The sequence below is a fragment of the Vulpes vulpes genome, chromosome 4, assembly GCF_048418805.1.
Source record: "Vulpes vulpes isolate BD-2025 chromosome 4, VulVul3, whole genome shotgun sequence".
Classification (NCBI taxonomy): Eukaryota; Metazoa; Chordata; class Mammalia; order Carnivora; family Canidae; genus Vulpes; species Vulpes vulpes.
In genome coordinates, this window is record NC_132783.1 from 96,117,873 (window position 1) to 96,136,738 (window position 18,866).

Consider the following 18,866-nt stretch of genomic DNA (forward strand, 5'->3'; position numbering starts at 1 on the left):
CAATACTCAGGACCTCTCTGAATCTGAGCTAAGACCTTCCACAGGAGCACATATAAAATGCCTAACCAATAAGTCACAGCTGTTGTAATTCTTATTTATTATGAGACATCCTATTATTTTGTACATTTGTGTTGTTGCCTCATTTTCCTCTGGAGATCCCCCAGGGCAGGACCTCATCTTATTCAACTTTGTATCCTCCGTGCCCCTGGATCAGAGTAAGAATACATTAAGAGTCTGTAGAATTAAATCATCTTGTACTTCTTTGATGTTAGTACTTTTTGGATCAGGGTCAGAGGCCTTGAGGCTGCTTCCTTGAAAGTGTCAGGAGTGATGAGGGGAAGGAGAGAGCAAGAGTCAGAGTTGGAAGAAGGATGGGGGTGAGCAAGAGACAAAGGCAGGAGCTGGCGCCAGTGGGCTGGGCCTGTCTCACCCCCTTGTGGCGTTATTAGCTCTGGTGTCAGGTGCCTGGGAGGCTGGGGCAGGCTGATGGAGACAAAGCTGCTCCGTCAGCCAGAATGTCAGGGGCTGTCAGTCACTGAGGTCTCTCTGGCTGGGAGCGAAGCCGGTGCCAGGATCCCCACAGGAGGCAGTGACAAATGCACTGATGGGGCAGGGAAGGAATGGTGGCATTTCTGAGCACTTGCTGTGTGTTTGGCTCGGTGCTGGGCACTTTCACACCCATCCTCATTTCCTGCTCACGATGACCCCAAGCTGTAAGGCAGTAATTGTACTGCCAAGTTCCATATGAGAAATTGAAGCCCAGAGAGGCTAAATTCCAGCCAAGGTCACACAGCTAGGAAGAGGGTTTGAAACCAGAGTAGCCTGAAGCTTTTGCACGAGATGTCCTCCAGTTCCTTCTGTTTGGGCAGAGCTACCAAGACCATAGAGTCCTGTTGAATGAATCACCTTAGGACTCTTGGAAAGGAAAGAGCCCTAACTTATGGAGTCAGGAGCCCAGCTCTGAGGTCCCAGCCCTGCCATTGCCTGGCTGTGTGACCTTGGTCAAGTCCTTTTACCTCCTTGAGCCTCACTTCCATCATCTCAAACGAGGCAATGATATATACCCAGACTACCAAGCAGGCAAATATTAATAATGACAGCTAGGGAGCACTTGTCCTGTGTCAGGGATAATATAGTGAATATTTTATTCCATTTAAACTCACACACACCTAACGGTAGGGGCTATGATTAGCCCTCCTCTGAAAGATGTGGAAATGAGGCTTTAAGATGTTCTATAACTTTCTCCTCAGTAGCAGGTAGTCACAGTTGGAGCTGGGCTGTGCTGCCAAAACTCCATTTCTGAGTCTGGATGTCACCCTACCGGATAATGTATGTAGAAGGGCTTTTCTGAATGTAAAGGAAGAACAGAAATCGATTGCTTAGTAGGACTCTAAGGTGCCAGATTTTCCATGGTAGCTTCATATACATCATTCCGTATACTCCCCAGCTGCCCTGGGAACCAGAGCCCAGCATCCTGCAGCCCAGAGAGGCTGGTTACCTGTCCAAGGTCACCCAGCCAGAACTCGCAGAGCCAGGATGTAAAACAGGCATGCTTGACCCCAAAACTCTAGGGATGATGCTAACTATTGATAATGATGGCGAATGGGCTGGTCCTGGGATACCTGGAATCCAGAAGGAGGGCCCAGAAGGAAGCAGGAGTCGCCTGGGCACTGGGATGAGTTGACGTCCTCAGCGGCACTCCCGAGCTCCCGCCTGGATGCCCCTGTAGATGCTGTTGCTGTTTTCCTTTCTGTATTTTCATGAATGTTTCAGCTCGGCTTTTCTGTCCCGAGGCGTTTTAATCATCAAGGGCCCTGTTCCAAACTGCTGTGCATAAATAACGGAAGGGAAGGAACGAAATAACGAAATAACGCCTACAGCTTCCACAACAAAGCCAGAGTCTGGGGCAGTGTGGTGAGGCACGGGGGATGGGGGACAGAAGACAGGGGACACGGGAGGCAGGGGCTGGGAAGATGCAGAGATTTCCCAGGGTTTGAGCCCAGCCCTGCTTCTGTCCTGCTGCGTAACCTCCGAAAGGCCTCTTAAGTACCCTGTGCTCTAATTTCCTAATCTGCCAGAGGAGGAGAAAAGCCATGTGACAGTCCTCACAGAGATGACCAAAGCCAGTGCTGGGGAAATGTGAGAAGGTGAGACAGGCAGGTGGAGGGAATACCCTGAGGACTGGTGACTACCTGCAGCTTGGCTACAGGACATCACAGCTGCTCCTCTCCAGACCCCAGCACCAAAGCACTAGCAGTCCATCTCCTGAGGCTCAGAGGGGACATGGCCCGGGAACATCCCAGAACTGGGATTGTGAACCACACCTCCTGTCTCTAAAACCCACACTCTTTTCCATGTGGGGGAAATCCACAGAATGCAGGTACTGAAGCTGTTGTTCAGGAGCCCACTCTTCTCCCAAGGAGGAGATTTTTCTGTTGAGCAGAAATCCACAGACCTGCAAAGCTCCTGTGGGCTCAGGAGATGAACGAGGGTTTGAGGGAGGAGCTGGTGCCTCCCTGGCCCCACACATGTAAAGCAGGCATCCTCAGAGACACTCAGGGTGGATGGGGTGGTGGGTGGCCTTGGAGGGAAGTGTGCAGAAGCTAGGCCCACTGGGAAAAGAGCAAGGACCACCAAGGACCTGGGGGTGGGAGGAGTGGGGGATAGGAGAGCATCCCTACTGGCAGTGTGGACCTAGGGGTCCTGGAGTCATCCCCTGCACCTCTATGTTATCAGGATGGAAGGCTCTAGAGGTTGGTAGCCTTGGGCTTGAATCCTGGCCTGTCCCCTAACCCTTCTGAGCCTCTCTTGCCTCATAATGACGTTCCTGCCTCCTGGATTGGTTATGGAAGTTGGGTGAATATGTAACTGGATTGGTTATGGAAGTTGGGTGAATATGTAACTGAAGGGCTTGGACAACAGACAGCACTCAAGCAATTTCAGCTGTTATTAATCTTTGCAAATCAGAGTCTGTACGTCTACCCATCATCTACCATCCACTTGTTCATCCATCTGTCCATCTACCATCTGTCCTTCCATCTAGCTGTTCTTTATTTATTCATCCACTTACTCTGTGAGCTTTCACTCAGCCCTACCTGTGCTCTAGGTCCCATCAGCGCTGACCACTGGAGGTTCTGAGATGAAAAACAAAACCAAATAAAATAAAAACACACAGCTTTAGTGCCCAAGGACCTCATATTTGAGTGGCGGGGACAGATCTGTGTATCAGATCAGGACACTGTCTGGAACCACTCAGGAAGGACAGCTGAGGAGGGCTTGGCTAATGCAGCATTTACAAGGTGGGGACTAGGTCAAGGTGTGACAAGAGGTGGCATAGCAGCAGGGAAGCTCTTACTACCTGTGGGGACAAAGGACAAGCAGTTACGGGAGCACTGCCAGAGCTGTGGTTGAGGAAAGAGGCTGCCCACAGAAGCTGTGGCCTTAGGAAGAGGAAGTGAGGCATTGCCTAAGGGGAACCCAGCAGGGCAGAAGCCAGGACTGGACACTCAGCTCTCTTTCGTCCCTGCTCCACCCTTTGCTGGTGCCTGACCTGTGCTGAGCCAACCAGATGCAGAGGGCTAAGGAGTGCAGCTGAGAGCAGGGGAAAGGGGGGTGGTGAGGAGCGGTGCTCAGTGTGGACTATGCACCCTGTCCTGTAGACAGGTGAGTATGGTGTACGCACTCTGCATGGAGGGACCGTTCTGTGGAATTACAGCGGAGGGCCCTTTAAATGCTTGTGGGAGGTGGTGAGGGCTTCCTGGAGGATGAGACACTGGTGTCCCAGGCAGAGGAGAAGCAGACAGTGTTCCTGACAGAGCTGCTTGAGCACCAAGGTTTGGGAGTGAAGTGTGGAGAATGGAGGCGATGGCGGAGTGTCAGTGTGGGCATACGGGTACGAGAGGAAGGAGAAAAACAGAGGCCCACTGAGCGGGGAGGGGACTTGCTGGTGGTCTCAGGGCAGACAGGAGATAGGAAAAGGGCTGGGATTAGATCCTAGTCCCCGGGGCCAGCCAGGGCTCCTCTCCATTCCAGGACTGAATTTCCCAGCTAGAGCAATTTTTGAAAAATTAATTTTTAATGACACAAGTAAGCCCTGAATATATTCTCCTTGTCAAAAATGAAAGCACTACGAATCCATCACTCCCACTGTACAGCCCATCCCATGGCCACAGTTTGGTGAATTACTTCTAGTCCTTTGTCTCACGGTTCACAGCTGGGAGTGAGTTTGCCTTCTGGGGATGTTTGGCAATGACTGGAGATATCTTTGATGGTCACAACCAACCAGGAGTTGGCGCTACTGGCATCCAGTGGGTAGAGGCCAGGGATGCTGCTGACCATCCTACCCTGCACAGGACAGCCCCCTCCCCTACCCCCCAGCAGAGTTATCTAGGCCAAAATGTTAACAGTGCAGAAATTGAGAAATTTTGGTAGAGACTAACAGTTTTTAACCCCTTTTCCCCACCAATATTGCCTTCCTAAAGTATTTTCCAGATAATTTTTTCCTAAACCCACCCCCTCTGAAGTATTTTAATTCTACAGATATAATTTTTATTTGTTTATGCACTCTGTGTATATCTGTACTTTATACACAAGACAGGCAAGACTTCGTAAGCCTCAAAGAATCGATTTTCGACCACTTGGAGGCCATATCACTACCATGTGGATGCGGGATGTGGGCCCTTACCCAGGAGCACACTGTGTGTGTGCATTTTATTTCATTTCTTTAAATGATTGTATTTATTTATTCATGAGAGACACACAGGGAGAGAGGCAGAGACACTGGCAGAGGGAGAAGCAGGCTCCTTGGGGGGAGCCTGACATGGGACTCCATCCCCAGACCCAAGATCACACCCTGAGCCAAAGGCAGACGTTCAACCACTGAGCCACCCAGGCATCCCAGTGTGTGTGCATTTTAACATTAATTAGGTACCACATTGTATAAAGCGCACTCCAACATTGCCTTACAAGTCCGAGGTGGTTTTCCCCCCCTTTTTTTTCTTTTGGTTCTGCACACTACTCCATTTTATGGAGCTGACATAATCAGCCATTCCCCTACTCAAGAATATGTAGGCTGTTTCCAAGTTTTCCCCTGAATATGAGCAATGCTGTGAACAACTATATTATTCTTTAAATTAAACTATTTTCAGATAATTATAGATTAGCATGCACTTGTAAGAAACAGTACAGAGAGATATCATGCATCCTTTACCCAGTTCCCCCAATGGTAACATCTTGCAAAATCATGGCACGGTATCAAAACCAGGATGGTGACATTGATACAGTTAAGATACAGGACATTCCATCAGCAGCAGGTCCTTCACATCTCTGGATGGCTATACTCTCGTCCTTGCTACCCCCACCCTACCTTAGCCCTTGGCAATCAAGAAACTATTTCCTGTTTATAACATTTCTCATTCCAAAGAGATGTTACAAATGGGAGCATACACCATGAAGGCTTTTGGGACTGACTTTTTGCACCCTGCAAAATTTTCTGGAGATTCATCAGGGTATCCATAGGTGGTTCCTTCTTATTGCTGATGGTTTGGAAGGAATGCGTGGACCCCAGTCTGTTTAACCAATTGTCTATGGAAGGGTATCTGGGTTGTTTTCAAGTTTTGAGTCTTATGAACAAAGCTGCTATAAACATTCATGTACAGGTTATTATTTTACTGGTAAGTTCTGAGAGGTTTTTTTGGTTAGGTTTACTGAGGTTAAATTTACGTATTATAAGAATTCTCTTTTTAGATGTACAGTTGATGAACTTTGACAAATGCATACAATCATGTAACCATCACTACCACAATCAATATATAAAACAGTTTCATCATCCCCCCAAATTCCCTTTTTTTAGTTAACCCCATTCCCAGCAACCACTGATCCATTATCTAGCTATATAATTTTGCCTTTGCCTTTTTCAGAAAGTCATATAAGTGGAACCATAGAGTATGCAACCTTTCGAGTTGGCTTTTTTCATGTAGCATAATGAATTTGAGATGTTCTGAGAACACACACACACATACACACACATGAATGTACATATATCATATACTAGTGTGTATATATATATATATATATATATAGTATATGAGATACCAGTCCTTTGTTGGATACGTGGTTTGTAATATTTACTCCTAGTCTGTACTTGTCTTTTCATCCTATTAACAGGGTCTTTCATGGAGAAAAAGTTTTTACATTTCAATGAGGTCCAGTTTATCCAATTCCCTTTTATGGATTGGACTTTGGCATTAAGTCTAAAAACGCTTGGCTAGCTCTAGACCCTGGAGATTTTCTTCTTTGTTTTTTTCCAAACTGTTACAGTTTTACATTTTATATTTAAGTCCATGATCTATCTTCCTCTCTCCCTCCCTTTCACCTTCCTCTCTCTCTTTCTTTCTTTGCCTATGGATGTTCAATTACTTTAGCACCATGTGTTGAATGAAATCCATTAAATTGTTTTTGTTGTTTCTCAAAAATCAGTTGGGTGGATTTGTGTGGGTCTATTTCTGGGTCTTCTATTCTGCTCCACAGATCTATGTCTATCCCTCCATCAATCCCATACAGTCTTGATTACTGTAGCTCTATAATAATTCTTGAAATCAGCCTTTTTCCAGGTGACCGGGAAGATGGCAGACATTCAGACGGAGCGTGCCTACCAAAAGCAGCCAACCATCTTTCAAAATAAGAAGAGGGTCCTGCTTGGAGAAACTGGCAAGGAGAAGCTCCCGCGGTACTACAAAAACAGCAGTCTGGGCTTCAAGACGCCCAAGGAGGCCATTGAGGGCACCTATATTGACAAGAAATGACCCTCTACTGGCAATGTCTCCATCCGAGGGCAGATTTTGTCTGGTGTGGTGACCAAAATGAGGATGCAGAAGACTATTGTCATCCGCCGAGACTACCTCCACTACCTCTGAAAGTACAACCGCTTTGAGAAACGCCACAAGAATATGTCGGTGCCCTTGTATCCTTGCATCAGGGATGTCCAGATCGGCGACATTGTCACAGTGGGTGAGTGCCAGCCCTTGAGCAAGACTGTGCGTTTCAACGTGCTCCAAGTCACAAAAGCTGCTGGCACGAAGAAGCAGTTCCAGAAGTTCTGAGACAAGACTTCTGTCTACACCCCTGAAGAAAATAAAACTATTTTCCCAGTCAAAAAAAAAAAAAAATTCTTGAAATCAGGTAGACTAATTCCTCTCCTCCTCCTCCTCCTCCTCCTTTCTCTTCCTTTCCTTCTTCCTCTTCTCCTTCCCTCCTCCTCCTCCTTCTTCTTTTTGTAAAATTCCATGATCTATTCTAGTTCTTTTGCACTTCCATATAAAATTTAGAATAATCTTGTCTATATTTACAAAAAGCATTGCTTGGATTTTGGTAGTAATTGTGTTAAATTTATATATTAATTTGGGGACAAACTGACCTCTTTACTATGCTGAGTCTTCTAATCCATGAAGAGAGCATGTCTCCATTTATTTAGATTGTTTTGATTTCTATCATCAGTGTTTTGTAGTTTTCAGGATTTAAATCCCATATATGTTTTATTAAATTTATACCTACGTATTTCTCTTTTTTAGGTGCTTTTAAATACTATTGTATTTTCAATTTCATCAACCATGTGTGCATTGCTAGTATACAGAAATACAATTAAATTTTGCATGCTTATGTTTATCTTGTGTCCTACGATCTTGCTGAATTCATGTATTAGATCTAGGGTTTTTGTTTTGTTTTTGTAGGTTATTTGGAATTTTTACATATGCAATCATATCATCTATAAATGCTGACAGTGTTATTTATTCCTTTCTGGTCTGTATGCCTTTTATTTCCTTTATTTATTTGTTTTTCTTTATTGCACTGGCTAGAACTTCCAGCCCTATGTTGACGAAGAGTGATGAAATCCGATATCCTTGCTATTTTCCTGATCTTAGCAGAAAAACATTCAATGGCCTTTTACCATTAATTATACTGTTAGCTGTAGATTGTGTGTTGATACTTTTATCAAGTTGAGGATATTCCTCATTTCTATCTTTCTGAGAGTTCTGACCATGAATGGCTGTTGAATTTTGTCAAATGTCTTCTTCTTCTTCTTCTTCTTCTTCTTCTTCTTCTTCTTCTTCTTCTTCTTCTTCTTCTTCTTCTTCTTCTTCTTCTCCTTCTTCTTCTTCTTCTTCTCCTCCTCCTCCTCCTCCTCCTCCTTCTTCTTTCTTTTTCTTCTTCTTTTTCTTTGGCACTGATTGATAAATCACTTGATTTTTCTTCTTTAGTCTATTCATATGATGGGTTTCATCGACTGATTTTTCAAATGTTAGACTAGTGTGGTCATGACATTTAATTCCTTGCATATATTGCAGATTCTTTTTTTTTTTAAGATTTTATTTATTTATTCATGAGAGACACAGAGACACACAGAGAGAGGCAGAGACACAGGCAGAGGGAGAAGCAGGCTTCCTGCTGGGAGCCCGATGCAGGACTTAATCCCAGGACTCTGGGATCACACCCTGAGCCAAAGACAGGTGCTCAAACACTGAGCCACCCAGGTTTCCCTATATTGCAGATTCTATATGCTAATATTTTGTTAAATTTTTTGTGTTTATATTCATAAGAGATTGTTTTTGTTTTGTACTGTCTGGTTTTGGTATCATGAGAATACTGACTCATGTCAGTAAAGTAAATTGTAAAATAAATTGTAAAGTCTTTCCTCCTTTTCTACTTTCTGGAAGACATTGTGTAGGATTGGTGTTTATTCTTTAAACATTTGGTAGATTTCTCCAGTGAAGCCATCTGGGCCTGGAGATTTATGTTTTGGAATTTTCAAAATTATGAATTAAATGTCTTTAGGATAGTTTTAGGGCTATTCAAATTACTTATTTCATATTTGGTGAGTTGGGAGGAGTTTGAGTTTTTTAAGGAGTTGATCCATTTTATCTGAGTTGTCAAATGTATATGTGTAGAATTGTCATAGTATTCTCTTATTATTCTTTTGATATCTGCAGGGTCTGGGATATCTCTGGTTTCCTTCCTGATAGTAGTAGTTTGTGTCTTCTTTGATTTTTCCTTTGTTAATCTTGCCAAAGGTTTGTCTATTTTGCTGATCTTTTCAAGGAACCTATTCTTTGTTTCACTGATTTTTGTTTATTGTTTCACTGTTTTCACTTTCATTGATTTCTGTTCTGATGCTTATTATTTCCTTTTACTTTCTTGCTTTGGGTTTATTTTACTCTCGTTTCTCTAGGTTCTTGAGGTAGGAGCTTTGATGATTGATTTAAGACTTTCCTTCTTTCTTAACATATGCATTTAGTGCTATAAATTTCTCTTGGCACTTGGTTGTGCCCCCAAATTTGTTATGTTCTGTTTCCAACTTCACTCAGTTCAGTGCATTTTTTGATAACCCTTAGACTGTCTCTTTGACTGACGGATTATTTAGAAGTGTGCTTCCTTAATTTCCAAATGGTTAGAGATTTTTCTGTTATCTGTTATTGATTTTTATGTTTATGCCATTATGTTTGGAAAGCATAGTCTGTATGATTTCAAAGGTTTAAAATCTGTTGGTTTTCCTTTTTTTGTAATGGCCCAGGATATGGGCTACACTTGTAGATATTTTGCGAGCACTTGCATGTGAATTCTGCTGTCACTGAGTAGAGTGTTCTATAAATGTTGATTTGATCTTGTTTGTTGTTGGTGATATTCTTCAATGTCCTTGCTGCTTTTCTGTCTAGTTGTTCTATCACATATTGATATGGTATGGTAAAGTTTCCAAATATAATTGCAGATTTATTTTTTTCTCCCTTTAGTTCTATTAGGTTTTGCTTTATGTGCCTTGCAATTGTGTTATTTGGTGCATATGCATTTAAAATTGCTGTCTTCTTGGTGGACTACTCTTTTACTATTATAGAATATCCTTCTCTGTCTCTGGTAATTTTCTCTGTTCCAAAGTTACTTTGTCTGGTATTACTACCACCACTCTTGTTTAACTTAGAGAACTTGACAGAAGGAAAATAAATTGTATTTATGCACATTTTTGCTTACTCTGTTCTTCCTTCCTGATATTTCAAGATTTATCCTTTCCTATCTGTTTAGGGAACTACCTTTAGCCATTCTTTTAGGGTAGTTTTGCTTAAGGCAGTTTCCCTTAGTTTTTCTTTATCTGAGAATGTCTTGACTTCCCTTTCATTCCTGAAGAATATTTTTGATGTCTATGGTTTTTTTCTTTCAGCAGTGTTGTGCTATGCTACTTCTTTCCGGAATTCATGGTTTCTGATGAGAACTATCCTGTCCTTAAACTGCTTTTCCTCTATAAGTAAAGTCATATCCCTGATTTCATTCCTGTGTCTTATTTGGGATTTGGTCAGCTTTTTGAAACTGTCAGTTTATGTGTCCTGCTAGGTTTGCAAAGTTTGTAGCCATTATTTTTTCTAGTGCTTTTTCAGCATTGCTCTCTTTTTTCTTCATCTTCTGGGACTCTGATGATATAAATATTCAATCTTTGTGCATTCAATCTTTGTGCATATGTCCCTGAGGTTCCATTAATTAATTTTCAATCTATTTTCTCTTTGTTGTTCAGGTTGGGTAATTTATATTCTGTTTTCAAACTCTCTGACTCTTCCCACTGTATTTTAAATTCTGTTGACCCATTCACTGAGTTTTAAAATTTCAGTTATTGAATTTTAGTTCTAAAATTTCAACTTGATTGTGGTTTTTTTTTTTTTTTTTTGTACTTTTAATCTCTTTGCTAAGGCTTTCTCTTCATTTGCTCAACTTTCTATTTTTTTTTTTTTTCATTTTCTTCAAGCATGTTCATGATTGCTTGTTGAAGCATTTTTAGGATAGCTTCTTTAAAATCCTTGCCATATGATTTTAACATCTATGCTGTGTTAGTGTTGGCATCTGTTGATGCCTTTTCTCTTTCAATTTTAGATCTTCCTGGTTTTTGGTAATGACAAATAATTTGATTGAAACCTAGAAATTTTGGGTATCATGTTTTGAGACTCCGTGTCTTATTTAAGCCTTCTATTTTAGCTGACTTCTTCTGAAGATTCTCTGGCAAGGGAAGTGGGTATTGCCTTGTTATTGTCAGATAGGAGTAGAAGTTCAGAATCCCCATCCAGCTTCCTTTGATACCCAAGGTGGAAGGAGCTCCCCATTATTGCTAGGTGGGTATAGGATTGTTGGATCCCAGTGTGGTCTCCACTGACACCTCAGCTGAACCATGGGCAGATAGGGGGCTCATGTCTGCTCCCTGTGTGGCCTTCTTTGACATCAAGTGAGGTTGATGGGGTGGAGAGTTGGACACCTTCTTCGAAACTGGTGAGGATGGAGCTCTGGGCTCCCCACGTGGCCTTTGCTGGTGTGGGTGATGTAGGACTATAGTGTTTATGGAATCAACTAGTTATTATCTACAAGTTTTCTGTCTTCCTATGTTGCCTGTTTCCTGATCCTTTGGCTAGAAAAAGCAAGCTTTTGTTGGACTTTTTTTTTTTTTGGTTGGTGGATTCTTTAGCTTCAAAAATCTGGTATATGTGAGGCTAAAAGAAAACCTGGGAACTCATCACTCTCTTATCCCTTGGGTTCTGAGGTCTCTTACCAGTCTGCCTTCTTCTCTCCACTTTTCAGAATCTTTTCATTTTATATATATATATATATATATATAGTCATATATATATATGACACTGAGGGAAAAGGGGAAAAGTGCTTATACTCCATCTTCCTGGAGATGCAAATCCTCTTTTCTTGATTTATTTAACATTCCTCCTTGTGTAGACGTGGAGATGAATTTCTAGGGTAGATACTTAACAGTGAAATTTCTCTGTCATAGACTATGTATCTGTTAAGTTTTGAATTACCCTCCAAAATGCTAATTTATATTCCCATTAGGAGGGTATGAGGGTGTCTTCCCCTGTACCTTTGAATATGTACCATTGTCAAATTTTAAAATTTTTACTAACTTTGCGAAAAAATAATCTTTCTTTGTTTAATGCTGTGACTTTTTTGATTAGTAGTGAGGGCGAATATTCTTTCCATGGATTTACTGACTGATTATATGGATTTTACATTCTAATGAGGAGGAGAGGGAAAAAGCAAGCAAATTAGGTAATTTTAAAGAATGATAAGTATTACGAAGAAAATAAAACAAATAGTGGGTAAGAGTATAGGGGGATCAAAGGATTTGGGGCTCATCAAAGGAAAAATATAGTCATGAGAGGTAGTAACACATAAACTTTATTGAGTGGTGCCAGGGTTGTATAATGTGGGGGGGCGGGGACTTGTAGCAGGAGTCTGTCCAGAGGCTTATGGAAATGGGGCTCCATCCAGAAGTGGGGAGCCAGAGTTGGTGCTTATATGTCTAGGTGGTGTCACTCAGCAGCACAGAAGGGAGCCTTTGGGTCAGAACTCTGAAAAGCAGTAGTAGCTTGGGGTCTTTTAACCACAGGCTTTGTGTATCACCAATGGCCAGCAAATGTTGCATGTAGTTTTCTGGGGTGTGCAAAGCAGGCAGGCCCTAAGTGACTAAAAGTCTGCCTGTTTAGACTACTGTAAAATTTGAGTTTGACTCTGATAGGCTTTTGGGCTTACAAGTCTTAGCCTGCCACAAAGAAATTGACCTAGGGGCCAATATACAGGGGTATCTTTGGGTCATTTATATAACAAAGAATTATAGGGGGTGGGGAGAGGACTACTTCAGATGGAGAAGTCAGGGAGAGCTTCTCTGAAGAGGTGACATTTGAATCAACACCTGAGGAATGACAAGGGGGCAGCTGTGGGAAGGTACAAAGCCTTTAGAAGTAGGAAAACCTTAGCATGTGTGTTCAGGACCCAGAATGAGGCCAGAGGGGCTGGAGCCCAGTGAGCAGAGCTGGGACTGGATTGGTGGGATGTGATGGGGGCCAGCGGGGCCGGACGATGCTGCTAAGCCGAATGAGGAGTGGATTTCTATTCTAAACCCAGTTCAGAGCCATTGGAGGATTTTGATTAATATTTTAAATATTCTGGTTTATATTTGGAAATACGTATGTGGAGAGAGGAGGAATGGGGGGCAGGGAAAGCAGGGAGACCAATGAGGAGGCTCTAGGGAAGAGAAGATGGTGCTCTGAATTGGGAAATCGTGTGGAAGTGGAGGGAAGTGGGCAGGTGATGGGGGCAGGATGGAGCCAGCAGCTTCGGTGATGGATGGGATGCGAGATGTAAGGAATGGAGACAATTAAGGATAGTCCGGGGGGTGGGGGGTGGGGTTCCATTTCTTGGGTTGGAGTAGACCAGGAGAGGAGCGAGTTTGGAGGAAATTGAGAATTGCCAGTGGGAATCTCATCCTCTCTGCATGGCAGGGCCCGGCAGGCCAAATGATCCTGAACTGGGTCGTCTGCTCTAGAGATGACCCACTCTTGTTTGTAGACTTAACGCTGGCCTCCTCACTATGTGCAGAAGACTCCAGGGGACTTTGGGTAGCCAACCAAGAAAATGAGAAACCTGACTTGAAACTGTCATTTAATCAGGAGCAAAACTAAATTCTTAATTAGCCTCTGCTGACTGCATATCAATCACAGTTCTATTTCAACCGCGTTTTCCTAAATGCAGGCTGGTGGCGGGTGGGCAGGATAGAGACGAGGGAAGGAAGTGGAAGTGCCATGTGCTGTGAGGGACATCCTCCCGTCTCGCTGTCCAGCGAGCCCATCACGTAGGTTCTGTCATCCGCACCTTACGAAGGGAGAAGCCGAGTCTGAGGAGATGAAATGATTTGTCCGCGGTCTCACAGCTTGTGAGCAGCAATGCCAGGACCAGGGTGTGGCTCTTTGGGCTTCAGAGCCTCCTGTGTTACCTTGCCATCCCCGTCATGGGGCCACCAGTATATATTTCTTCATTTTCTTTAAACTGATTTCAATTGAAATCCGGACCTGACCTCCTCTCTGTATTTCAGGCAAAGGCTGCCCATTCTTAGGCCTTGCCGAAGTCTCTGGGAGGTCCCCTCCCATCCCTGGACATTGGCCGTGCCTCCTGGTCACCACAAAGGTAGTCTCAGCCCCGGCTCCAGCAGACCTGGCCATTTCCAGACTGCTCGCAGTTCTCCCAGCCCTTCCTTCACTGAAGACTTAAGCATCTTTGCCTTCCTAACCCTGCCTCAGTCTTCCTGCAAGTCAGGGAGCAGGAGGTTGCCACCTTGTTTGAGATGCAGGAAGAGAAAAAGCACAAGTGCAAAGCTCAAATAATCAACTGTGTCGATGACCCCGGAACACTTGTTTTCAGTCCCTGGGGCTGAGACTGTCACAGGTGCTGGGTGTAGCCCATGAAGCATGTCAGAGCAGCTCACACTGATGGCAAGCCCGGGGGCTTGTTTTCCTGTTTAAATTTTATTATGGGAATTTCAACCTTGTGCAGAATAGTGCTAGAAAAATAGCATAATAAGCCCTCATGTGTCGATCATCCCCGTTCCAACAGCTCCCAGCCAATTCTGTTTAATCCATACCTCCACCTACTCTTTCCTTCCATATTATCTTGAAGCAAATCCCAGGCATCGTATCACTTCCTCCATAAATATTTCAGTTTATGTCTTTAAGAAGTGAGGAGGGACAGATTTTTGAATGGAGAAAATCTTCCCAACTGGAAACCTTTGCTTATTTGAGAGTGGGAAGCTGTGGCCCTACAACGTGGGTTGAGACCCCCAGCTCATCCTGGCCCTTCCACGGTGCATGTCAATCAAGTCTTGCCCCTCACTGCTTCCCTTTCCTCATGGCAAATGTAAATGAGATCCCCACTTCAGAGATGAGAAAGTGACCCTTAAGTGGGTCACTTATGCAGGCTCATACTCTGGGTCCTTTCGAGTCAATGTTTTCTAAATACTTGGTGAACATTTTTTTAGAAGTGAGGCTGGGTACTGCAAGGGGAAGAATGGAAAGAAGAGACCCTCGTGGCAGCCTCAGCCTGGCCTCTTCTTGAAATTCTGTTCTGGTCCCAACTTGCAGAACCAAACCCTGCAGTTAACCTGTCCACTCTCCTTTGAGGGCAGTTCAGCAACCATCTGTTGTTACTCAGTTTGCTCTGGGTGTATGTGTGGGTGGGTGTCTCACTTTTAACCCAGGCAGCTTCTTCAGTGATTCTTCCCAACCCCATAGGGTTCTCTTGCAGAAATGAATTGGGGTGAACTGACCAGGACTATGTGCATGCACTTCAAGTGGCACTGACAGAAAATTCAATGACTTCAGCAAAAAGGGAAATTTATTGGTTAATGGGAGACCAATAGATTCTCCTTCAGGACTGGCTGGATCCAGGGGAACTCTGCTGTTCTCCCCTTCCTGGCCTTGCTTTTCCTGTGCCGGCTCCCTTCTCAGGCAGGCTCTGTCCTCATGGTGCAAGACGGTGGCCAAGTTCTGGCCTATATTGTCTCCTTTTATGAGCCCAGTTGGAGAGATTCTTTTTCCTTTTTTAAAAAAATTATTTATTTGAGAGAAAGCACAAGAGAGAGTGAGAGAGTGGCAGAGTGAGAGGGAGAAACAGGACCCTGGGACCATGACCCGAGCCGAAGGCAGACACTTAACCAGCTGAGCCACGCAGGCGCCCTGAGATTCTCTTTCCTGACTCATTGGCTCCTTTTGGGTCATGTGCCTATGCCTGAGCCAATTGCTATGGCCAGGAGCTGAGATATACTAGGTGGATTGGATCCAGGTCATCTGGGAGTGACCAGTAAGTGGATGACTGGTCATCGGGTGACTCCAATCCTCAATGGAGTGAGGCTAGAGGGGTTTGGACTCCCCAGGGGAGGATCTGTAGACTATTTTTGAAAAAGAAAATGGATGCTGAACAGGCAAGGAATAGATTTCCACCCTCCAGTTATGGTTCCGGGAATATTTAAGTGTCCCTTAGTTGTGCCCTGGCCTTGGCAAACACCAGCTGCTTGCCCCTTCCTGCAGCAGTGTTTGTGTCTGTTAGAGCTGTAATTTAGAACCCGCAGCTCCGGGCTCTCAGCCCAATGCTCTTCACGTCCTTTCCCTCCCACTTTCTGCGGGTGTGGTCAACGAGCAAACTGCCCTGTGCTTGTGCCTCTGGGCAGGGCCGCCTGGGGCACACCTGCCTCCCATCCTCGCCAAAAGCAGCTCCCTGCCTCCTAGTCTGAAGACCAGGAGCCATTTCCTACAGGTCTTGCCATTCTGTTTCCCTATGACCTTGAGCAGCCTCTCCATGTTTCTGAGCCTCAGTTTTGTAGTTTGGAACATCTGTAAAATGGAGCTAATGGTGATGCTGACCTTACAGGCTGTGAGAAGCTGAAATGAGCTGGTGACTTGTAAATGATGATAAAAATGGAAATAATAATACTATTACTATTACTACGGCCACCTGCTTCTTCCTCGCAGGATGTATTTTCTTCTCAATCCCCCTTCTCTCTTCCTCCCAGGGGAGCAGCAACTTGCTCAGGCTTTGATCAAGATGAGTGTTGATGGCTTGGAAGCTTTCAGAGCCGCCCACTCTTCCTCCTCCCATCCTGCTGAGCTGACAATTTCGCATGACATCAATTCCTCTGACAGCCGTGTAAACAGATGGTGGTCCCTGCTGCCCGGGTGCTGGGGAGTGATACCATGGTAACCTGCTAAACTGTGACAGGTGCCAGGACGGTGGGAAATCCAGGACCTTCAGACAGGCACACACATGGCTCAGGCAGCAGGGCCTGAGTTTGTGGGTTTCTCTCAGGCACAGTGGGCCAAGGCTGCCTGGTGTGGCAGCAAGGCCATAGGCTTGAATATGGACTCCACTCCTTAGCTGTACGACCATGGCTGAGTTTCCTCCTCTCTCCTGGCCCATGGTGGGTCATTAGCCCCACCCCAAGTAGCAGGGGTATGGGCCTGAAAGTGCCTAGCTCTGGGATGGGATATTCCTGGTGCCCAGTAAATGTGGGCACCTTGAGTGAGACCTCTAGGAGCAGCTCCCTGGAAGCTGGCTGGGGACGGGGCCCTTGCAGGTCCTGGTTGGAAGAAAGCATAGGGTGCGAATGGGATCTGAGAGTGCAAAAGGCTGGGATGACAGCTGCTAAGGGCCACCCGTGCTCATTCTCTGAATAGTTGGGACCTAATGGTTTATGAGTGGTGGGATCTCTAGTCTCAATTCCCCCCAGAGCAGGAAGAGTAAATTAGCACTCCCTGTTGGGAAACTGGTGAGTAGCCCTGCAGGGTCTGGGCTTATGGAATCATAGCTTTAACCAACTCTGTCTGCTTCCCTCAGTTTCCCCAACTGTTCTCTTGTTCCTGATGGACTAGGAACTCTGCTTTAAGCTATGGTCTATCCCAAGCTGGAAGAGAGGCAGTGACTTGACCAAGGCCATACGGCTGTCCATACAGACCACCCCGGTCTGGGATAGCCAACCTCTTCTGCCATCAGGCCCCTTTGCTGGAAGGGTCCTTCCTAGCTTCCCATCAGCTTTGTGAATGCTGCTCTTCCCTCCTTTCTCATTGTCCTCTTAGCCCACCCTTGCATCTGGGTTTGCTCTCTGCAGACAGTGAACACCTCAGAGAAACAAGAAGGCTTGCTCTGCCGCTGACTGGCTGTAGCCTTGGGCAAGCGACTTCACCTTTGCAGGTCAGTTTCTTCATATAGCAACAGGGAAAGTTGCTTTGCGTGGATTAAATTAGGTAATATCTACAAAAAAAAGTGCATATAAGAGTGCCTGGCACATAGCAAACTTTCAGTAAGTAGTGTTTTTTGGTATAATGCAGAGGAGATCCTCATCCCTTATGGGAAGATTGCTTTTCACAAACTGGATTGACTTCAGGCAAGATTCAGAGTGGCAAAAGCACAGGTGTGGGAGCAGCTGGATATGCGTCAAGCTGTGTGACCCTGGAGAAGTCACTCACCTTCTCTGAGCATCTGGAAAATGGAGCTAAGGATCCCCACCTGCAGAACGGTTGGGTTTGGGTGAGCACCAGGAGCAGGCCTTGGTACATGCTAATATGATGTCCGTTGTGATAAGATCTCCTATAATGAGGATTATTTCAGTATCATTGAGTGCCAGAACCACCCAAGGCAGGGACTTCTTATATCACATTCCTGGAAGGTGGCAGCTTGGCTTCAGTTTACATACCTCTAGTGACAGGAAACTCATTCCTGTTGAGTCGAAAGCTCTGCTAGAAGCTGGTTGGTGGTAGAGTTTAAACTTGCCTCTCTCCATGTGGGCTTCCTCTCTGGAGTCTCCATTTCTGCCCTCAGGGCCACCAGGAGCAGCTTTCCCTCATTTTCTTGCTTAGCGGCCTGCTCCTCTGAGTCCAGGAGAACCAGAATGGAGGAGGTGGCCCAAGCAGCATCCCCTCCCCCTGTCCCCAAAGAGCTTTCTGACCTTGTTGGCCAGGCTGGAAGGTTTGAGAGCTGGCAGGCAAGCATGAGAGATTGTCCTTGGGTAGGCTAAGTGGGCCATCTGTCCTGGCTGAGTTCCAGGGTGGACCCATGGTGGAGGACCAGAGTGTGGCTGGGCCCAGTGTGGAGACCAGAGTGTGAGCTGCCACAGTCTCATAGAACAGCTTCCCTGTATTTGGCTAGGTAGGGGGCGTGACACCAATTTCTGCATCACGGGGTCTTCTAAGAATTAAGTGGTCAGAGATATTTTAATATCTGACATAGTTCTTGGAATCTGTTAATTTTTTTTTTGGAAGCTGTAATCAGTGAATGGGTTAATCTGCTTCAGAGAGAAGCTTCAAATGAGCCAAGCTTTTAAACATTCATTACTCTTTCAGCTTCAAGGTTTTTTAAAAAAATTATTTTATGCTTCTTTCAAAATTCATCAGCTTAGGGCAAGTTGGCTGTCTTAATAACAGCACTAAGAAATGTTGATAAGCTTCTTCCAATAACGGATACTTCTCTGGCAGGGAGGCAGCATCAAAATGGCTTCTGGAGACTTCTGATCTTCC

The 18,866-nt window shown here is 44.8% G+C and overlaps 2 protein-coding genes and 1 pseudogene across 2 annotated transcripts in view; 1 reads left to right on the forward strand and 2 right to left on the reverse strand.

Moving 5' to 3' along the window:
- The window catches only part of CPLX2 (complexin 2), a 203,937-nt gene that overhangs the window by 102,032 nt on the left and 83,039 nt on the right, over positions 1-18,866 (reverse strand). The window lies entirely within an intron of this gene.
- Positions 1-18,866, reverse strand: part of HRH2 (histamine receptor H2) — a 113,445-nt gene that overhangs the window by 11,496 nt on the left and 83,083 nt on the right. The gene's annotated exons all lie outside the window — the stretch shown is intronic.
- Positions 6,585-7,162, forward strand: LOC112928497 (small ribosomal subunit protein uS17-like; annotated as a pseudogene).